The sequence below is a fragment of the Theobroma cacao genome, chromosome 7 (genome assembly GCF_053813885.1).
Source record: "Theobroma cacao isolate CCN51 chromosome 7, ASM5381388v1, whole genome shotgun sequence".
Lineage (NCBI taxonomy): Eukaryota > Viridiplantae > Streptophyta > Magnoliopsida > Malvales > Malvaceae > Theobroma > Theobroma cacao.
The window spans coordinates 16,829,697-16,851,600 of NC_142645.1; the positions used below are offsets into that span (position 1 = coordinate 16,829,697).

The 21,904-nt window shown below is 35.9% G+C and overlaps 1 non-coding gene across 1 annotated transcript; it reads right to left on the reverse strand.

Annotated features, from left to right (window-relative positions):
• Positions 1–1,683: 1,683 nt before the first annotated feature.
• On the reverse strand, positions 1,684–1,789 carry LOC148761760 (small nucleolar RNA R71). Its single transcript, XR_016027780.1, has one exon. It is a non-coding gene; the product is annotated as a small nucleolar RNA R71 (small nucleolar RNA).
• Positions 1,790–21,904: the final 20,115 nt, after the last annotated feature.

The window sequence follows — 21,904 nt, forward strand, 5'->3', positions numbered from 1 at the left end:
CAATTTCTATTAATTAATTGGGCAAGGCTACAACCCACATAGTCTAAAGAGGAAATCCCAGCTGAAACTGACTTCTTCCTTCAATCAACTTGGCCTAACTTTAAAGCCCTATAAAAATAACCTTTTGGAAGACTTTTAAGGAGGGAATGAAAACAACAAGTTAACAATTGAGAGTTAAGCCACAAAGTCATTGAAACTGAGAATAATTTGAAAGGTTCAAGGAGATTTGGAGATCAAGAATACAATTCTTGGGTTTTTCTATTATTTTTTTATTTTCTTTTTTTCATAGTTTGATTTGAATGTTTAAACTTTATTCAATGATGATGTGTCACTTGATGGGGAACTAATTTATTAATCTAAGATTATGATTGAACTCAATATACGGTCTAAATTATTTATCTCTCTTTTATTTAAGTCTGATAGATTCAAGTTGTTTATTTTATTCTATTCTTAATGCTTTTAGTTGATTAGCCACCAATTAGATTGAATTGGAAACCTAAGTTAATCCTTGACGAAGGAGATTTAGGTAGACCTTGAATAGAGTAGCATATGATGAAATACACTTAGTTTGTTAGGTGGTTTGATTTGAATATAGGGTAGACATACACCTATAAGCCATACGTAGCCAAATTTAAAGCACAAACTTGATGAATCTTTCTTCAATATAATTTGCATAAACATATAGTAAATTAATTGAGAGAGGTATTTTTATGAGAAACTCGATAGAGGCTTGTAAATAATTTAGGACTCTAGGTTAGCAACTTAATCCATTAAATTGAGTTAAGAGATAGAGACAATATTCAGATGAAGTTTTGAGGGATATCATAATCTTAGGTCTAGTAATCACTAAGAGTAATTTTGCTGATATATTAGTTTTAATAATTAGTTTATTAGTTTCAAATCTTTCTTTTTAATTTTAATTGTTTAGATAAAATTAAGGTGTGTTAATTTTAGTGGTTACCAATAATAATTAATTTAATTCTATGTGGGATCGACACTCTACTCATCTCTATATTATCTTTGCGATACGTGCACTTGTGTGGGTAGAAAATTGAATAACAAGTTTTTGGCACCATTGTCGGGGAATTGATTTTTAATTCTTTTTTGTTAATATTAATACCAAGCAATCTTAATTCTAATTTAGACTTTTTTTTTCATTTTTAGGTACGTTTTGTTGTTGTATGTAAAGAGCGCAAAGTTTGGAAATTGTTCCCTTTGATCCAGAAATAGAAAAAACTTTTTGAAGACTTCAGAGGAAAAATAAAAAAGTTTCTACTCCAAGTAAAACAATGGCTAATCAACAAGAGAAAGAGACCAAGCCTTTGAGGGATTATGCAGTCCCACAAGTACAAAATCTCCACTCTAGTATTCGAAGACCTCTTATTCAAGCCAACAATTTTGAAATTAAGCCATTAATCATTCAGATGATTCAGACTGCTGTTTAGTTTGAGGGTGTGCCTAATGATGATTCGAATTCTCATATTGTAAATTTTTTGGAAATCTATGATACATTCAAGGCTAATGGTGTTACTGATGATGCCATAAGATTAAGGTTTTTCCCTTTTTCATTGAGAGATAAAGCAAAGAGTTGGTTAAATTTGCTTTCTAATGGTTTCATTAATACTTGGGATGATTTTGCTAAAAAATTCTTAGCAAAATTCTTCCCACCTACTAAGTTAGCAAAGATGCAGAATGATATCACTTCTTTCATGCAATTTGATTCTGAATCACTATATGAGGCTTGGGAGAGGTACAAGGATTTGATAAGAAGGTGTCCTCACCATGGATTACCAAAATGGCTACAAGTTCAGACTTTTTATAATGCTTTGTTGGGACCTTGTACCATTGATGCTACCACTGAAGGTGCACTCATGAGTAAATCCATTGATAAGGATTATGATTTGCTTGAAGAGATAGCTTCTAATAATTATTAATGGCCATCTAAAAGATTGGGTACTAGAAAAATTGTTGAAATTTATGAATTAGATGTGATAAACACCATTTTACACAATTGGCTTCTCTTACAAAGAAAATAGATAAACTGAGTGTTAATGCTATTCAGAACTCCTTAATGACATGTGAATTTTCTAGGGAAAGACATTCCAATGATAATTGTCCCATCTATTTTGAGTCTTGTCAATTTGTTGGAAATAGGCAACAGAACAATCCCTATTCCAACACTTATAATCCTAGTTAGAGGAATCATCCTAATTTTTCATGGAATAACAACCAAGGGTCTTCATCAGAGGCTAAGTCAAACTTTCTTCCTAGATTTCCATCTAGAGTCCCTATGCTAGAGAAAAAGCTTTCAATGGAGGATATGTTCATGCAGTTCATGACAAAGACAGATGCATTCATAACGAAGACAGATGCATTTATGACAAGGACTGATGCCTTCATTCAAAATTAAGCAACTTCAATTAGAAATATTGAAACACAAATGGGCCAACTTACTAGTGTTTTAAATACTAGACCTCATGGCACCTTAGCAAGTGATACTAAACCCAATCCAAGAAGAGAAGGTAAGGCAATCCATCTTCGTAATGGAAAAGAGGTTAGTAGTAAGGATTTAAATTCTGAAATTTCTATTCAATCTGATGAGAAAGAAATTGAAAAAGATGCTGTAAAAGAAATTGTAGTTGAAAAATCTGTTGAAGATTCAAAAGAAAAATCATAATTAAAAGCTACTCTTACACCCCCACCACTTTTTCCTCAAGGATTTTAGAATGAAAAACTTAACAAACAATTCCAGAAGTACATTGATGTGTTTAAAAAGTTAAATATTAATATTTCGTTTGCTGCAGCTTTGGAACAAATGCAAAGATATGTTAAATTCTTGAAAGACATTATGTCTAAAAAAAAGAAATTGGGTGATTTTGAAATAGTTGCACTTATTGAAGAGTGCAATGCCATCATTTAGAATAAGCTTCCTTTAAAGCTTAAAGATCTAGGCAGTTTTACTATTCCATGCACTATTGGTGCTCTTTGTTTTGCTAAAGCTTTATGTGATTTGGGTGCAAATATAAATTGATGCCATTATCCATTTATAAAAAATTAGGTTTGGAAGAGATTAAGCTAAATTGCTTATCGATCCATCACCTATCCTTATGGTATTGTGGAAGATGTTTTGGTAAAAGTTGGTAAGTTTATTTTTCCAATAGATTTTATTATTCTTGATATGGAAGAAGATCGTGAAGTACCAATCATTGTTGGAAGACCATTCTTGAGAACAGCTCGAGCTTTAACTGATGTGACAAAAGGTGAGCTTTCTTTGAGGGTTGAAGATCAACAAGTAACATTTTGTATTTTTCAAGCTTTAAAATTTTCCAATGAACATGATGAATGTTTCTCAATTAATGTAGTGGATGACATAACAAATAATGTGTAAAGCCCCACTCATAAAAAAAAAAAAAAGAAGAGAAGAAGTAAGTAGGGGCTGACATGTGAAGAGAAAAAGAGAAGGAAAAAGACAAAAGAGAAGAGAAAAGAAAGAAGAAAAGGGGGGTCTAGCTAAAAAGGGACAAAAAGAAGGAGAAAGAAGAAGAAAAGTCAAGCCGATAAAAAGGGAAGGAAAAAGAGAGAAAAGAAAGGAAAGAAACAGAAAAAGAAAAAGAAAAAGAAAGAGAAAAAGAAAGAGAATAAAGAGAGAGGGAGCAGCGACATCGAGAAGAAGAATGAGAGGGATGAAAGAAGAAAGAAAAAGAAGAAGAAAGAGAGAGGGAGTAGCGACGGTGCTTGAAGAGAAAAAGGAAAAAAAGAAAGGAAAAAGGAAGAAGAGAAAAAGAAGCGTTGGCTGGAAGGAAGACCGACAGTAAAGGGAGAGAGGAAAAAAAAGAGGAGAAAGAAAAAAAATGAAAAGGAAGAGAGAATAGCTAAGTACACGTGCGAAATAATAGCGAAGTAGCGTCCCACTATTGTGAGGTGAGTGGGTGCTAAACTTTAAAACTATATTCCTATAACATATTATATATGTTACACTTTATAGTTGACGAAATTGTGGGCAGCATGAGTTGGTAGAAAGCCTTAGGTTGTTTGTGTTTGTGACAAGGATTTTAAATTCGTTTTTTTTAATATATATAAATATGTATATTTACATGTTTTTAAATACGGGGAAACAAACCTTTGACTGGCTTTTCACTTCAAAATCATAACTTGCAAGTTTGTGGGATGTTTGAGCCAAAGGTCATTTTTTGGTTCATGGCATTTGATAAAAAAATTATTATTATTGATTTCATTTGGCATGCTGATTTGATGGATATGCCATGCTTTGAAATAAATTTGCATAACATTCAATTTATGATTATACGGCTTTTAATTTGTCATGTTTTGCAAATGCATTAAATTGCAATGATTTTTATTTTAATGTAATTGAGATACTCTGGGTAGGACCTGTTACCACACTAGGTCAAGTGTGGTCTTTGTGCACAAAGTTATAATTGTCAATTTTTTATATTTGATTTAAAAAGGGGGACTTGACGTCCCGATTCATATTGGGTGGCGTGGGTAGTTTCCACGAGTAGGTAAAGGGGGACCTGAAGCCTTGATTTATGTATGGTGGCAGAGGTAGTTCCCACTAGTAGGTAAAGGGGGACCTGAAGCCCCGATTTATGTATGGTGGCGTGGGTAGTTCCCACGAGTAGGTAAAAAGGGAGACTTGAAACCCCGATTCATTTGGTGGCATGGGTAGTTCCCACGAGTAGGTGATGATGTCGAAAAAGTAAGCCTAAGGGCTATATTAATCCTACCCGAAGATGATGCTCCCTTGTGGATTTTTATTTCAATATGCATGGCATTAGCACTTGACAATTTTTATTTAACGACAAGTAAAATTTACATATTCATTGGTGATCAATTATTTCACCTTTTTATATTTGAGACTCTTCATTTTTCACTTGTTATTGAATTTAAATGTTGACTAGATGTCGAGGTTGAAAGATTTTCTAATACTTTATATACAACTGTTTTCATATATGTCTACTTGTGAATTATTATTTTTAAGAATCGCAAGGTATAAAAACAAAATCGCTCAGTTTTATGGAATGTATTTTCTATGCTTACTCTTGGATTTATAAACATTCAACCTTTATGTTTGTTTTCCCTCCTCGCCTACTCACGAGGTCGATGATTATCATTGAGTCTATGAGACTCACACTCCTCTTCTTTTCCCTTTTTGCAAATAGAGATCAGTCTAACATGTAACCATCGGTGCATATGGTCCACCGTAGAGTAGGTAAAGGCATCTCTTAACCTCGCTCTGAGTCGCTCCGCTGTTTAAGGTTGTGTTGGAACAAAATTGCTAGATGTTGAAAAATGTTGTCAACCCATAAATGTAAATTGTTATTATTTTGAATGGAGTATACAGCTGTTCAATTTTTTTTTTTATATATTCACTTACGCACATGATTATAGGTATTTAATGAATCCAGAGGAAGTTTTAAATGAGGCTTGTTCGGGACTTAGTAGAAATTCCTCGAAAGTCTCGAACGCCGGTAGCGACCAAGGAGGGGTTGTTGCATAATGTCTTTATTGAAAATCATCAAGATCCACTGGAAACTTCTTTCAATCCTTCATGTAATATTATTGACAAAAAAGTTTTTGAATATGCTAACCATCTTGATGCCCATTCATGCCATCCAAGATCCTAATTTGAGTCTTTGGAATTATCAATCACAACTTTACCAATCAAACCTTCCATTGAAGAACCTCATTCACTTGAGCTCAAACCATTGCCTAATCATTTAAGGTATACGTTTTTGGGAAATTCTTCTACACTACCAGTAATTATTTCTTCTTTTCTTTCTAATGAACAGGAAAATAAACTCCTTCGAGTTTTAAGAGACTACAAAAGGCAATTGGGTGGTCCATTGCAGAAATCAAAAGAATTAGTCCATCAATTTGCATGCATAAAATTCTTTTAAAAGAAAATCACAAAGCAACCTTTGAGCATCAACGAAAGTTGAATCCGATCATGAAAGAGGTAGTAAAGAAAGAAATTATCAAGTGGCTTGATGGAAGTATTATCTATCCTATTTCTGATAGTTCATGGGTAAGTCCAGTCCAATGTATCCCTAAAAAAAGAGGTATGACTGTAGTTTCTGATGAAAATAATTAGCTCATCCCCACTAGAACTATAACTAGATGGAGAGCATGTATGGACTATAGAAAATTAAACAAAGCCATGAGAAAAAATCTCTTTCCACTACCTTTTATTGATCAAATGATTGATAGATTAACAGGTAAAGATTTTATTGCTTTTTGGATGGTTATTCTGGTTATAATCAAATTGCTATTGCTTTTGAAAACCAAGACAAACCACATTTACTTGTTCTTATGGAACTTTTGCTTTTCGTATAATGCCTTTTGGACTTCGTAATGGTCTAGCTACTTTTCAGAGATGTATGATGGTAATTTTTTATATATGGTTGAAAAGTTTTTGGAAGTATTTATGGATGATTTTTTAGTTTTTTTGGATAATTTTGATGATTGTTTATTTAATCTTGTTAGAGTACTTGAGATATGTGAAGAAACTAATTTAGTTTTAAATTTGAGAAAAATGTCACTTTATGGTGCAAGAAGGCATAGTCTTAGGCCATCGAGTCCCTAATAAAGGTTTAGAAGTAGATAAAGAAAAAATTGAAACAATTGAAAAGCTTCCACCTCCCACCTCTGTTTAGGGCATTTGCAGTTTTTTAGGACATGCTGGATTTTATAGGAGATTCATTAGAGATTTTTCTAAAGCTTTTAAACCACTGTGTAATTTGTTAGAAAAGGATAATCCTTTTAATTTTGATGATGTTTGCCATGATGCTTTTGCTAAATTAAAAAAGAGATTAATTTCTGCTCCTATTATCACTATTCCTAATTGGAATCTTCATTTTGGACTAATGTGTAATGCTAGTGATTATGCAGTTCGCACAATTTTAGGCCAGCGAAAAACGAAGATTTTGCATCCTATTTATTATGCTAGTGGAACATTGAATGAGGCTCAAACAAATTATACCACAACCGAAAAGGAGTTGCTTGCTATTGCTTTTGCTTTCAATAAATTTTGCTCCTATCTTATTAATACTAAAGTTATTGTTTACACTGACCATGCACCTATTAAATATCTGATCGAGAAAAAAGATGCAAAACCACACTTGATAAGATGGGTACTTTTGCTTCAAGAATTCAACTTGGAAATTAGAGATATGATAAGTATAAAAAATCAAGTTACAGATCATTTATTGAGATTGGAGACTAATAAGCACATTGGGAATTTAACAATGATCAATGAGACCTTTCTTGATGAGCAATTCTTTCATATAGAGAAGCAGAAAAATTTGCCATGGTATGCTAATGTTGTGAATTATCCTTATATGATGTTGATATAAATATATGTGTTGCATATTGATAGTTAATATTGTGTGATAAATATAACTGTTCATGTGCGCAATATGGGGGATGCACATGCCGGTGATGACAGGGTGCAAAAGTGTAGATAGTGATATTGAAGTGTGAGAGTAGGGAGTGCACACGGTGATGTTGATGTGTGCGAGTAGGGAGAGCACACGATGATGTTGATGTGTGCGTATAAGGAGTGCACACGATGATATTGCCTTGTGCATGTAGGGAGTGCACACGATGATATTGTCTTGTGCATGTAGGGAGTGCACATTGGCTGAGTGAGGTCGTGGTATTCGTGTTTATATATGTATATAAACATGTGTAAGTGAAAGTTATGAATGTAGTAGGTGGATGTAATGTATGTGAAATCTTTCGTGTTGAATCTTGAAATCTTGCTAATTATCTTGAAATTGAATTGTATTGTAGCAAGAAACTCTCAGGTTCTTGCCGCCCGAATCTCATTGCAGTGAGAAACCTTCTGTCATGGTTACTACCTTGCTTGGTTTCTACCATATTTTCTACTTCTTTAACCTCATGGTTGATCATGTATTTTCAACATTAAGGGATTAATTAATCAAGTTTGAAATGAGGGGTTTTAATAAAAATTAAACTAAATTGCATTGTTTTTTAACTTAAGTGCATCATGATTTCTAAACTTTCCTTAATGTTGCTTGTTCCCTCCCTATGTTCACTCACTGAGTTTATACTCATGTTTTTAAACTTCATGTTTTAAGTTTTTCTAAGTTAAAGTTGATTGGATCCTAGGACGAGGTGCTCCTCCCTATTCATTGCTCGGTAGTTTTAATATGACACTAAACGTTAGCAACTGTACCCAGAGTCACTCCGTTGATAGTCAATGTCCAATTATGTGTATATGAATACTTGTTGTGAAATGTTAAGATTCATTTGTCAAGCTATATATGTATATTATGGTTGATGATGCCATTCTGAATGCATAATTGGGTTTTATGAATTGTTTTCAAAGGAACCATATTTGAACCTTACGAATTTTGGATTTTAAAGAAATATGGATTAATGTATAAGATTATATAAATAGGCTTGCTTGGGCTTAGTGAGCTGAGCCCATTAGGCCTTTGCATCGGTTATGGCCCAGGAATTAGGTTGTAACAAAGGTGGTATCAGAGCTCTAAGGTTAATTGAGTCTTGGGGATTCCTGTGTCTATCAGTGGAGTTGTTGGAGTCCGTGTAGAGTCTTATCCTTGGATTGTGGGTGCGCAACGCAAGTCAAGGACGGGAGGCTACTTGGGCCCTTACTTCATTAGAAACGTACCTGTTCTTATGATGTATAAATGGATAAGTAATCAATGCTTGGTTGTGTATAGGTTGGAAGGTGCATCTATTGCATTCACCATGTCTATAAGAGATGGTAGTCCCGACACCCCTTATAGTACTAACGAGGGATCGCTAGATTTCACTGCTCGGAGTCGATATATGATTGAGGGTGAAAGCGTAACAAGCAACCCAAACTGACTTTCGAGTGGATCAGTTCCCCCAAGAGGTAAACCATTGTTTAAGAGCTTGAGGAGTCTTGCAAGACTGGTGCGTAATGAAATCAATATGAGGAAAAAGAACATGAATAAGATAGAAAAAAGGACTGCCAATAATTATCGTCCTAGGAAGGTATCTGTAACGACCCCCTCCTTGGTCGCTACCGACATCTGAGACTTTCAAAGAATTTTCGCAAAGTCCTGAACAAGCCTCATTTAAAACTTTCACTAGATTCATTAAATACATATAATCACGTGCGTAAGTGAATATATAAAAATTAAACTACTATCTACTCCATTCAAAATAATAATAATTCACGTTTATGAGTTGACAGCATTTTTCAACACCTAATAAATTTCATTTTAACATAACACTAAACAGCAGAGCGACTCAGAACGAGGCTAGAAGATGCCTTTACCTACTCTGCACTGGTCCGTATGCACCGATGGTTACACGTTAGACTGATCTCTACCTGCAAAAAGGGAAAACAAGAGGGGTGTGAGTATCATAGACTCAGTGATAATCATCGACCCCGTGAGTAGGCAAAGAGGGGAAACAACATAAAGGTGGAATGTTTATAAACTCAAGAGTAAGAGTAGAAAATACATTCCATAAAAATGAGAGATTTTGTTTTATACCTTGCAATTCTTAAAAATAATAATCCCCAAATAAACATGTATGAGAACAATTGTATGTAGGAGACAAAAAAATCTTTCAACCTCGACATCCAATCATCATCACCTACTTGTGGAAACTGTCCAAGCCACAATATAAATCAGGGCTTCAGGTCCCCCTTTACCTACTAGTGGGAACTACCCATGTCACCAAATATAAATCGGGGCTTTAGGTCCCCTTTGCCTACTCGTGGGAACGACCCACGCCACCATATGAATCAGGGCTTCAGTTCCCCCTTTAAAATCAAATATCATAAATCATTGCAATTTGAAGCATTTGCAAATCATAATAATTTGTAAACAATATAATCATAAATCAATGTTGTGCTTATTTTATCTCAAAGCATGGTATATTTACCAAATTAGCTTGTCACGTGAAATAAATAATTTATCAAGTTTTATGAACCAACACAAAGGCCATTGGCCCAAACATCACACAAACTTGCAAGGTACGATTTTTGAAGTGAAAGCCAGTCAAAGGTTTGTTTCCCTATATTTAAAAACATGTAGATATATATATTTATATATTTTAAAGAAAAATAGATATAAAATCCTTGTCACAAGCACAAATAACCTAAGGCTTTCTACCAACCATACTGTCCACAATTTTGTTAACTATCAAATGTCACCTATATAATATATTATAAGGAAATAATTTTAAAATCTAGCACCCACTCATCTCACAATAGCGGGACGCTACTTCGCTATTATCTCACGTGTGTACCTAGCTATTCTCTCTTCATTTTCATTTTTCTACTTCTTCTTTTTTTGTGCCGCTACTCATTCTCTCATTCTTCTTCTTTTTCTTCTTTTGTTTTTTTCTCCCTTGTCCCCGCGCTCCCTCTATCCTTCTCCCTCTTTTTCTTTCTCTTCTTTCTTCCCTCTCTTTATTCTCCCTTGTCCCCATGCTCCCTCTCTTCTTTTTCTTTTTTCTCTTTCGTTTTTTGTTCTGCTCTGTCGTGCTCTCTCTCTCTCTCCTTTCTTTTTCTATTTCTCTTTTTCTTCTCTTTCTCTTTCCTTTTTCTGCTCTGTCGCGCTCTCTCTCTCTCCTTTCTTCTTCTCTTTCTCTTTTTCTTCTCTTTCTCCTCTCTCCTTTCTCTCCCTCGGGCCCCCCACTCCCTTCTCTTTCCTCTTCTCTTTCTTTTTCTCTTTCTCCCTTTTTTTGGCAGCATTGACTTTTCTTCTGCTATCTTTTTTCTTCCTTCTCTATTTTGGCTAGCCCCCCTTTTTCTTCTTCTTTCTTCTTCTTTCTTTTCTCCTCTTTTGTCTCTTATGACTGCGGCATCACAATCTCCCTCACTTAAAACAAATTTGTCCTCGAATTACATCAACATAAAGACACTTAACAGTACATTTAACTTTGAAACAAATATGGGTATTCTGCTCGCATTTCCTCTTCTGGTTCCTAAGTCGCCTCCTCTACCGAGTGGTTTTGCCACATTACTTTCACTAAGGTGATGTCCTTAGAGTGAAGCCTTTTTACTTGATAGTCCACTATAACTATAGGCTGCTCTTAGTACTTCAACCTATCTTCCAACAGCATCGTATCATGTTGTATCACACGTGAAAGGTCTCGAGCATATTTTCTGAGCATGGATACATGAAACACTGGATTAACCCCTTCAAAATCCGGTGGTAATGCCAATCGATAAGCAACAGCTCCTACGCGTTCTAGTATTTCAAACGGGCCAATATATCGAGGATTGAGTTTGCCTATCTTGCCAAATCTTCGTACTCCTTTACATGGTGACACTTTTAGAAACACAAGATCACCTACTTCGAACTCTAGGAGCCTACGTCTGTTGTCGGCATACAACTTTTGTCTACTTTGAGAGGCCAACATTCGTTCTCGAATTATTTGTACTACTTCCACTGTTGCTTGTACCATCTCCGTCCCCAATAATTTCCTTTCTCCAACTTCTAACCACCCAATGGGTGACCTACACTTTCACCCATACAGTGCCTCAAATGGCGCCATCTTGATACTCGCATGGTAACTGTTATTGTATGCAAATTCTGCCAAAGGCAAGTATAAGTTCCAAGAACCTCCAAAATCCAACACGATTGCTTGTAACATATCTTCCAATATTTTGATCGTGCGTTCTGACTGACCATCTATTTGAGGGTGGTATGCTGTACTAAAGTTCAATTGGGTCCTTAATTCGTCTTGCAACCTCCTCCAAAATCGACTAGTAAACTGTGGTCCCCTGTCGGACACAATGGTCACCCGTACTCCATGGAGTCTAACAATTTCATTAATATAAATTTGAGCGTATTGTGCTGCTCCAAACTTTATCTTGACTGGGAGAAAATGTGCTTACTTATTCAACCGATCTATAATTACCCATACGGAATCATATCCTTCTTTTACTTGGGGCAAGCCTGTCACAAAGTCCATTGCAATATGTTCCCATTTCCATTCAGGTATCAGTAATGGTTGTAATAATCCTGAAGGTCTTTGATGCTCTGCCTTCACTTGTTGGCACACCAAACATCTCAAAACATATTCCTCTACATCCTTCTTCAATCCTTGCCACCAATATACAGACCTTAAATCATGATACATCTTGGTAGCTCCCTGATGTACTGCATAAGCAGCAACGTGTGCTTCCTCTAGAATTTCTTCTCTTAATCCATCCAAGTTTGGCACATAGATTTGAGATCCGTGCCTCAACAATCCATCAAACCCAAAACCAAACTTAGAAACTTGCTCACCCACACTCCCCAAAATCGTCATTACAAATGTATCTCTAGCTTGGGCATCTCGAATTCGATCATCAGTATTGGTCAGACCCTAAAATGTGCCAATAGCGCATCTAACCCACTAACCTCAAATTTAACTCCCATATTACCCAGATCCTGTAATTCTTGCACTATCGATCTTCTCGCTACTGCAATATGTGCCATACTACCCATTGACTTTCGACTCAATGCATCAGCTACGGCATTCACCTTACCGGGATGATAAAGTATCGTACAATCATAGTCTTTCAACAATTCCATCCATCTGCGTTGCCTTAAATTTAGATCTCGCTATTGAAATATATACTTCAAACTTTTGTGATCCATATATATTTCACATGTTTCCGCATACAAATAATGTCTCCATATTTTTAAGGCAAACACGATCGCTGCCATCTCCAGATCGTGTGTAGGATAATTTTGTTCATGCCTCTTAAGTTGTCTTGAGGCATAAGCGATGACTCTACCATGCTGCATCAATACACATCCTAATCCAACTGTCGAAGCATCACAATAAACAGTGTAGCCCCCTGACCCACATGGTAGACTTAATATGGGTGCGAAAGTCAAACAAGCTTTTAATGTTTAGAAACTATGTTCACAAGCCTCTGACGATTCAAATTTTACTCCCTTTTGAGTTAACCTCATTAGCGGAGAGGCTATCTTAGAGAAATCTTTCACAAATCATTGATAATACCTAGCCAATCCTAGAAAACTCCTAATTTTCGTAACTGTCGTGGGTCTAGCCCAATTCTCAATGGCCTCCACTTTACTAGGATCTACTTGTACTCTATCCTTGGATACAATATGTCCTAGAAAACCAACATTACTCAACCAAAACATGCACTTAGGAAATTTCTCGTGCATTCTATGCTCCCGTAGGGTCTGTAGCACAATCCTTAAATGTTGTGCGTGCTCTTCCCAACTTCTCGAGTATATTAGAATGTCATCAATAAAGACAACCACAAATCTATCTAGGTATGCTCGAAACACCCTATTCATCAAGTCAATGAAAGCAACAGAAGCATTCGTCAATCCAAAAGACATCACCAAAAATTCATAATGTTCATACCTCGTACGGAACGCGGTTTTAGGTATGTCCTCGTCACTGATCCTTAATTAATGATATCCAGACCTTAAATCAATCTTTGAAAAGCATTGAGCCCCTTGCAACTGATCAAACAAATCATCAATTCTGGGAAGTGGATATTTATTTTTGATCGTGACTTTATTAAACTGCTGGTAATCTATACATAGCCTGAGACTACCATCTTTCTTCTTCACGAACAGCATTGGTGCTCCCTAAGGTGACACACTCGGGTGAATAAAGCCCTTGTTAATTAAATCTTGCAATTGTTCCCTTAACTCCTTTAACTTTGCCTGGGCCATTCAGTACAGAGGCATCGATATTGGTTGTGTTTCTGGAATCAAATCGATACAAAATTCGATTTCCCTTTAAGGAGGTAATCCGAGCAATTCTTTTGGAAACACATCTTCAAATTCATTTACTACAGGTGTAGTTGCTAAATTTCCTTCTTCACTCTATGCTTTTTTAGTAATTGTAGCCATCACACTATCAACCAAATGGCTGCTATGACCATAAATAACAAATTACGGCTTTCCAGAAAATTTAAACTTCACCAACTTACGATAACAATCTACATTAACGTAGCAAGACACCAACCAATCCATTCCCAATATCACATCGAATCCCAGTGTTGTCATTTACACTAAGTCCCCCCAAGTGTCCCTATCTTTAATCTGGACCAAACAAGAATGAAACACATACTCCGCAACATATGATTCTTCTAACAGGGTGGTTACTACTAACGATTCATCCATATATTCATAATGCTTGCCTAATTTAGGCATGAAATTTGAAGACACAAAAGAATGTTTGGATCTTGGGTCAAATAAAACTGATGCTTTGTAACAATAAATGAAAAGATTACCTGTTACCACTGCATTCAAGACATGAGCATCTTGGGGTGTCAAAACGAACACTTTAGCTTGTCCCCCTTCAGAAGCACCTTGTTGAGTTGGCCTTGCCGATCTACCTTGTGACGAGGAAGCTACCCCTTTTCCCTTATCCCTTCTGACATTTCTAGTTTGTGCGATAGCAAAATCTAATAGTATTGAGCCACGAGCCATCTCCTGATTATGTCTATAGGTAGGATAATCCCTCTTCACATGACCAATTCCCCCACACTCATAACAGAACACAGTCATTTGGTTACATGACCCTGTATGAATTTGACAACAAAAAGTGCAAAAAGAACCCCACTGACCACTATGTTTAAGATTTGAATTAGTCATCCCACTACTCATAGCCCGTCTGTAATTAACCTAACTAAAATCACTGCTATGTGGGGGACTACGAAACTGAAAATTTCTTATTTGATTCGGTGGACTGGAGAATGCTAACCCTCTGAGTAAGTTACCATCATTTGACGTTGTTAGCCAGCTATATTAACATCTTTACCCTTATTGGGATCTCTATGTCTGGAAGATCCTTCACCTCGATTTCTTTTACTCCTCTCTCTTTCCACCCCAACTTCTGTATGTCTTGCCTCAATTTTTCTAGTGGCGTCAACTACCTCAGGATAGGATGTAAATCTCTGAGAGACTAAAATTCTATATATTAGCCTAGGTAACCCCTTAATAAACCTCTTGATCCTCTCCCTTTCAGTCTAAACCAGATACGAGGCATACCTCGACAATTGAGTAAACTGGATGTCATAATCTGACACTGTCATCCCAGGCACCTGCACTAAAGTTTCAAACTCCTACACCTTAGCGTCTCTCTCACTTTCAAGTAGAAATTTGTCCATGAAAGCTTGTGTGAATTCTTCCCAAGTAAGTAGAGCAGAACCAGGTGGTCTACAGCGCTTGAGCGTAGCGAACCATATCTGCTCTACCTCTGTTAATCTAAAGCCTGTCTCGTGAACTCTGCAAACTCCTGGGTTAATCCTCGCAATCCAACCGCTATCTCCTTTATGGTGGTAGCGGGTACCTCACAACAATCACCTCCTGTATCCCCAGAACTGGTACCAGTTCTCCTCTCACTGGAACTTTGACTACCTTGACGCCTAGCAATTCGACCTCAAAATCGACCTCTCCCACTGCTTCTAGAGAAAGATGCACACGGACCCTTAGTAGCATCATCTGGGGCATCAAACCCTCTAATTCCTCTTAAGGCAACTTGCGTCCTAGGCGGCATCTCGGTACCTAGACAACAATAAACACCCTTCAAATAACTATTAAAATTTATTATTAAAGTAGGCTTACTAAGATTAGGGAATTCGTGTAGCCTCTTATCATTAATCCATGCTGTAGTCACGAACCGTGGATAAGACTATACACTACCCCTGACACTCCGTTGACAATAGAAAAAATATTACGATTTTTCTAAACCTAGGGCTCTGATACCAATATTGTAACGACCCCCTCCTTGGTCACTACCGGCGTCCGAGACTTTCAAAGAATTTTTGCTAAGTCTCGAACAAGCCTCATTTAAAACTTTCGCTAGATTCATTAAATACATATAATCATGTGTGTAAGTGAATATATAAAAATTAAACTATTACCTACTCCATTCAAAATAATAATATTTCACATTTATGCACTGATGGTTACACGTTCGACTGATCTCTATCTGCAAAAAGGGAAAATAAGAGGGGTGTGAGTCTTATAGACTTAGTGATAATCATTGACCCCGTGAGTAGGCGAATAGGGGAAACAACATAAAGGTGAAATGTTTATAAACTCAATAATAAGAGTAGAAAATACATTCCATAAAAATGAGAGATTTTGTTTTATACCTTGCAATTCTTAAAAATAATAATCCCAAAATAAACATGTATGAAAACAGTTGTATGTAGGATACAAAAAAATCTTTCAACCTTGACATCCAGTCATCATCACCTACTCGTGGAAACTATCCACGCCACCATATAAATCGGGGCTTCAAGTCCCCCTTTGCCTGCTCATAGGAACTGCCCATGCCACCATATGAATCAGGGCTTTAAGTCCCCCTTTAAAATCAAATATCATCAATCATTGCAATTTGAAGCATTTGCAAATCATAATAGTTTGTAAACAATATAATCATAAATCAATGTTGTGCTTATTTTATCTCAAAGCATGGTATATTTACCAAATCAGCTTGTCACGTGAAATAAATAATTTATCAAGTTTTATGAACTAACACAAAGGCCATTGGCCCAAACATCACACAAACTTGCAAGGTACGATTTTTGAAGTGAAAGCCAGTCAAAGGTTTGTTTCCCCATATTTAAAAACATGTAGATATATATATTTATATATTTTAAAGAAAAGTGGATATAAAATCCTTGTCACAAGCACAAATAACCTAAGGCTTTCTACCAACTCATGCTGTCCACAATTTCGTTAACTATCAAATGTCACCTATATAATAAATTATAAGGAAATAATTTTAAAATCTAGCACCCAACTCACCTCACAATAGCGGGACACTACTTCGCTATTATTTCACGCGTGTACTTAGCTATTCTCTTTTCCTTTTCGTTTTTCTTCTTTTTTTTGTGCCACTGCTCTTTCTCTCCTTCTTCTTCTTTTTCTTTTTCAGTTTTCTTCTCCCTTGTCGTCGTGCTCCCTCTCTCCTTTTCATTCTTTTTCTTTCTCTTCTTTCTTCCCTCTCTTTCTTCTCCCTTGTCGCCGTGCTCCCTCTTTCCTTTTCATTCTTTTTCTTTTTCTTCTTTCTTCCCTCTCTTTCTTCTCCCTCGTTGCCGTGTTACCTATCTTTCTCTCCTTTTTTCTTCTCTTTCTCTTTTTCTTCTCTTTCTCTTTCCTTTTTTTTTCTGCTCTGTCGTGCTCTCTTTCTCTCATTTCTTATTCTCTTTCTCTTTCTCTTCTTTTTCTCTTTCCTTTTTCTGCTCTGTCATGCTTTCTCTCTCTTTTCTTCTTCTCTTTCTCTTTTTTTTTCTCTTTCTCCTCTCTCTTTTCTCTCCCTCGGGCCTCCCACTCCCCTTTCTTTATTCTTCTCTTTCTTTTTCTCTTTCTCCCCTTTTTTTTCTCCCTTTTTTTGGTAGCATTAACTTTTCTTCTTCTCTCTCCTTTTTTCCTTCTCCATTTTGGCTGGCCCCCCTTTTTCTTCTTCTTTCTTTTCTCCTCTTTTGTCTCTTATGAGTGGGGAATCACAGTATTTGTATCCGTTGTCCGACACTTCCCTCTTGGTTATGGGAGAGGTGTTGCACCTGTTAGTAAGGAGGAATTTGAGACGCAGCAACAAACTTGGATTAAGGATAAATTGGAAAAATCCCATGAGATGAAAAGGACCCGAAAAAGGATCAATCGATGTGCTCGGATCAAGGCGACGAGGATCCTACAAACATTTAATACCTTCATTGAAGTTCATATCACTTTAATTCGTATCACATTAATACCATATTCATTAACTTTTTATTGCATAAACATATATATATACACATTACATATATAAACACCAATACCACCACCGTCTCACCTAGCTCATGTGCAACTCCCACATCGCGCACATAGTTGGAGTCATCGTGTGCATCCCCCACATCATGCATAGCTAATACCATCGTGTGCATCCCCCACATCGCGCACAAGCAATATCATCATCGATACTCCCGCACCCATCATCACCGGCATGTGCTCCCCCACATCGCACACAGGCTTGGTTATAATTACAAACAATATTACTATCAATACATATCATATATATTTAGATATACATATATATCAACATAACACAGAGCACATGGCTTCATCACAATCTCATTCCACAATGCAAAACATTGTTCGCATGCATATTTTAGAGAAAAATGGATAAAATGTTTCAATGAAAAACACATATGCGTAAAACCCAAAACATTTCAATGCAAGTTCACCCATCGGTATTCGTTAAATCTTTACTCAACTCTAACTTATTCTAATGGTCCAAATGGAGCAGTGGGGCTTCGTTGGAACTTATCATCACATTAGCATCACAATTAACTCAATTCACATAACTATAAATTCTAAAAGCTATCTCCTAACTAGTTTTCAGTTGCCATTAAATGGCTTTTTATTTTCACTATCCTAATCAGTCTAAAATGAGTGAACAACCTCAACTACAAGACACTCACAAGTCTAATCACTAGCCATTCTCAACATTTAAAAATCAACTCCAATTTACTACTCACCTTAATAGCTTTGTAATTGAAATCTTTCCAAAAATTTTCAAGCTATTATAGAAGCTACCTCATTCTCTCTCTAAACACCTAGCTAGTGAGAGGAAGTATGGAAGTAAGACTTTTTAAGGGTTTTAAACTGAGAGAGTGAAAGAGCACAAAGGTTCTATGAAAGGGTGCACAAAAGCATAAAAAAAATTAGAGCTAGCTTGAGAGAAGTTATGGAGGTTTCAAAACAAGCTTCAATGGAGGATGAAAGAAACGTGAGATGGGAGGAAGAAGAAGAAGAAGATACTGGACAAATGAAGAAGCTGTTGGAGAAAATGATATTTGTAGCCAAAGTTTATCTAATCTCTATTGAAATTACGAAAATACCCTTAGCAAGTTAACTTGTTCTCCTTCAATCCTTGGTGCAATCATTTTACTCTTTAGACACTGGGACAAGGTCCATAATAGTCTTGAAATACTCGGGTTCACGAAAACTTAAAAATTTTAACTTGATATGAAAAATGACCATTTTGCCCTTACCTTGGAAATCATCATTATTTTTATTTCTTTCGCCATTTTACCCTTATTTTCATCATTCATTTATGCCTTAGGCCTACTTAAGCCTTAATATTGTTTGAAAGCATACTTCTTGAGGCTCACTAAGGAAATGATGAAATTTCCCCTTGTCTATGATATGGCGTCTACGTCTAGCTACGAGTCTATAAAGATCAAGGTCTCACAATACAGTACAATCACATTTTTTTTTTATTTTCATAACTTGCCTATAGCACATATATATACATGTACACCACCGCTGCCTTACTCAGCTCATGTGCACTCTTTACACTTACAAGGCAATATCATCATGTGCACTCCCTACAAGCACATTTCAATATCATTGCGCTCACTCCCACCCACATCATTACCAGCATGTACACTCCCACACCACACACCATCGGTACCATCATGTGCACTCCCACACCTCACGTGCACGGTTATAGTTATTATATAGCAATATCACTCAAAGCATAACACACATATCCATAAAATATAGGAACACATGGTTTCATTATATCACATATTTTACCACATAAAAACATTTCATCAAGGGCTTGATCCCATGCACGTTTTAAAGAAAAGTTTGATAAAACATATCGGATGATTCAATTAAACACGTATGCATTTATCCCAAAACATTTTAATGCAAGTTCACTCACCTTATGATAACGGGATATTACATCGCTATTAGTTTAGAGGCATATCTAGCTATTTCTACCTGCCGGTCTATCAAGCCCAGCTCTATTATATACTTGCCATGTCATTCATGTATTTGATAGCATGTCTGCATATTTGGATGCCTTGAAAAATTGTTAAAAGTCAGTATCGTACCTAGTGGTACAATTAAGTCGATTAAAATCTCAAACTTGTCCAAATAGAGACTTTAGGATGTATTTGAGAGTTATTAAACCTTAAAATGTCTTAAAAGGGTGATTCAGAGTTCGAGGATTAATTTGGAATCCAATCGGGAATTTTTATAATGTAAGGGTAAAATGGTCATTTTGCCATCCGAGGGCAAAAAAAATTGGAATGTTGGATGAGATTTTTGACCAAGTTTGACTATTTGGAGCATAATTTGAATTTGAGAAGTGAAAAATTCCAATTTTGACATTTTTTCGAGCATAAGGGCGAACCGGTCATTTCACGTATCCATGAGGACGTAATTGGAATTTTTGAAATTTTACACCACCGTGACACTTGTCAAGCCCATGAATTTCACGTATTATCATTTTTATACTTTGGATAATTAAGGTATAATATGTGGTGGTAAGGAAATGCTTAATAGTTAAGTTTTAACCATGAACCATTCACACGTTGACACGTGTCAAGCTTTAATTCTTTTATAATTTTCTTTATAAACCAACATAAACCTCTCCCAATTCTTCTTTCATTGTCATGCAAGCCAAAGAAAAGGAGGGAAAGAATATAAACAACCCTTGAGGAAGAAAATTCAAGAGAAATTCATCAGTTACTGAAAAACGAAGCGATCTAAGGTAAGATTTTACGATTTTAGCTTAAAATTCACCTCTCCCATGCTTTCTTTTTCATTTTCTATGGTTGAAAGCCAAACTTTCATGAAGGAAGTCATGTTGGCCGAATCAAGGGGGGGGGGGGAGGTTTTGATGATGGTTTTTGTTAGATTTCATGCTATCTAGGTGTTTTTAGTTGTTTTGTGATATTCGGTATGAAAAACAAGCAAGAAAACCACATGTCCTTCACTAAACCCTCCTTGACTGAATTTAATAGGGGATATATTGATGATGAATTTTGTTATATTTCATATGTTTAGCTCGTTTTTTATGGTTTATGGTGTCGGATATCGACAATGGTTATCGAAAAGTATAGTGCCTTTAGTAAACGACTTGAACGACAACAAGAAAATCATGGTAAATGGACTTGAATTTGATTTCTAATGATATACACAGACTTATTGGAATGTGTTGACACTGATTAACACATTAGCTCAGAATCATAATGAGTTTCGGATGTGATCATGTAAGTTACAATCAAGTTCATTAAGGTACTTTAGGTGTATTTAGAATACCGAAAGTGCAATGAATCTGTTTGGAGTTGAATCGGATGTTTTGGCTAATTAACAGTGTATAGTGTGAGTTAGGTCAAATACCATTTTAGTCCAATAACAATTGAACCTACATAGAACACCATCTTTAAGTGATTATTCGAACATTTCTCATTCAATTTCATGCATTCATATAGAGCCTGGAATAGTTTTATAACAGTTTAGCACAAATGTATTGAATTACTTATTGTGTATTAGGTATAGGTGGTGAGCCCTCTAGTGAGGGTAAGGATATCATACCCGAGGACCAGAAGTAGGAGTACTTCCGTTATTGTGAGTAATCAAACTATCATCTTAACTATCTAAAGTAGTTTATACTCGTTTTTATGATTTTAAAGAATAATGAACTTATATTGTAAACTATTTTGTTTTATAACTGAAGTGTTCGTTAAATGAAATGAGATTCATAATTTGGTTTGAAATTGAATCTTTGTTTTGGAAATTGAGTAAGTGGAGACTATATACTTGTGATATATATATGTTTTGACTATTGTTAGTTATGCCGACCCTGCTTTGTAATAAATGAATCGGGATAACGGGATTTGTAATTGACATATGGTTTGAATTGATGTCTTATGAGAATGTGATGGCATGAATGGCTAGATTTGTGTTTGTGTGGAATATATGAACTGTTTTGTTTTACCTTGACAGGCTGGGTAGTATCATATTAGCCATGTCATACTGTCGAAATTTTTATTAATTTGGTGGGGTAATTATTTTGCTTAATGCAATGGGCGAATTTTCATGGACCGGCCTATTAGAGGGGCACAGTAAACCCCATCATATTT